Raw genomic sequence first — 2,348 nt, 5'->3', positions numbered from 1 at the left:
TCACGAACAAATAGTCATTCTGACAACCCTAATCACGTAGTCATAAGAAGTTAAGGATTTGGGCAAGATATAAAACATCATTTCAATCTAATTTAATAATTTTTATTTTACTTTCTTAATTAATACTTTTAATTGAATATAAATCTTTGTAGTCTTATAGTCCATTCAAATTTTTAAAAATATTACTCATCAAATATATATATAATTGTTTAGTAATATTTTGAGCCAAACAAGCCAAACATGAACGAATAAATATTTGTTTGTGTTGTTCGTATTCGGCTCGTTTTTAAAGAGCTGAACATGAACTGTTCGCGAACAACGAGCCGTTTTGACAGCCCTACCCACGCCTTATGCTTAACGTAAATATTGTTATTAATTTTTTTTATTTTTAATTAATTTTAAATAAAATATAATATCTATAGCGATTTAAAAGGCATGGTCGAAGGCCTGATGTTAGAGGGATCATTTGTCCCGCGTTTCTTTTCTACATGATTATCTTGTGAGCTCATTTTGATTCTCCCAAGATAAATTATCTAATGATAAAAAAAATTGATTAGAAACTAATGATTTTAGTTATTCATAGATTATATAATAACTTTGTCATGATTAAAAATATTAGAGATTGAAAAGCTTATTTTAAAATTCATAATATTAACTTCAAAATCTATTTCAACAACAATATTTTTTTTAGTTCCTATAGACTATTTGAGAAGACGTTAAATTTCATTGCGTTGTAGTAGACGCAGAGGCTTGTGAAAATTTTTGTTTGGTGAAGCGATGTCTGTCGGGCGAATCTTGAAGTTATTCACAAGAACGATAACTTTTTGTTGTTTTGGATCACAAAGGACCTTTTTCGTTCCACCAATGCGTCTTTCAAAAGATCTAGGTTTTGCTTGAGGGGGCTCGTGGTTTGAAAAATCCCATTTAAATGGGTGGCTTTATTTTGAAAAAGCCCATTTAAATGCTACTCTGGAGAACACTAATTTATTCAATTACGAACTTATGATTGATAAATTTAAATGATTGTTTGAGTATAACCCTGTGTGTGTTGATATTGTCGACAATCAGATAGCAATGACAGTAATAAAACAACAAAATGCTAGGTGACAGGGCCAAAGTTGTCGATCTCGTGTTCTAAAATGGCGAAAAAATATTTTTGTGGTCGATGCAACGTGATGAGATGGGGTTGTTCCAAATAGACAGGAATAATATTGTTGTTGTTCTCTACAATGGAACAATATTAATAGTGTGATATTATGATTTTGTTGTCATTCAAATGTGGTTGTATAATTGTGTTATTTGTGTGTATTGTGGTGTTTTTAATGTCATTGTGAGGTGGTGCTATTAGTCTGGTACTATAATGTTATTGTGATACAAATGTGGTTATATTGTAGTGTTATTAGTGTGGTATTATGACGGCATTGTCATACAAATGTGGTTGTATAAATTGTATTATTACTGTGTATTGTGGTGTTACTAGTGTGGTTTTTAGGTAGTTTTATTTGTCCGGTACTATGGTGTTATTATGATACAAATGTAGTTGTATTGTGGTGTTATCAATATAGTATTATGGTATTATTGTCATATGAATGTATTTTTATAGTAGTGTATATTGTGAGATGTGTTATTAGTGTGGTGTTATGATGTTATTGTGATATAAATGTGATTATATTACGGTGTTTTTAGTGTGGTTGTAATGTGGTGTAAATAGTGTGGTTGTATGGTGGTATTATTAGTATGTTACTATGTTGTTATTGTGATACAAATGTTATTGTATTTTGGTGTTATTAGTGTAGTGATATGGTAGAATTATGCTAGTTTAATGGTAGCATTCTATTATTTTCTCTTGTGATATGGTTAATATAAACAAAACAATGTAGAATATTCTTTTGAATGCAACTAGAACCATGGTTTCGATTTACCCGAATGCTCTCTGTCCACTCCTTCGCTTTCTGTTTTCCTTGGGTTCTTTCATTCTTCTTTGTTAGCTTGCTTCAAAACTAAAAGAAAATTACACAAGTGAGTTCGCATCTTATACCTTAAATCCAAACATAACAGTTATCTTGGAAAAATCTAAACATCACAATAACTTACATGACGAGAGAGAGGGGCGGCGAATGCTTCTCCTCTGATTTCGAACGAGTGAAACCCTAACTATTGATACTGTGAATGCTTCTCCTCTGAGGATCAGAGATTTCGAACGAGTGAAACCCTAACTATTGATACTGCAGGTGAAAAGTACTCTATGAAACCTTATCCAATTGCGATAGAGAAAAATATAGACTAAAGAGACGCACATTGGGCTGGTGTTCGGGCCATCTCTCTTACCAAAATACATATATATACAA

This window comes from Phalaenopsis equestris, unplaced genomic scaffold, assembly GCF_001263595.1.
Source record: "Phalaenopsis equestris unplaced genomic scaffold, ASM126359v1 Scaffold000504, whole genome shotgun sequence".
NCBI classification, from domain to species: domain Eukaryota; kingdom Viridiplantae; phylum Streptophyta; class Magnoliopsida; order Asparagales; family Orchidaceae; genus Phalaenopsis; species Phalaenopsis equestris.
Note: the sequence above shows the minus strand (reverse complement) of the source record.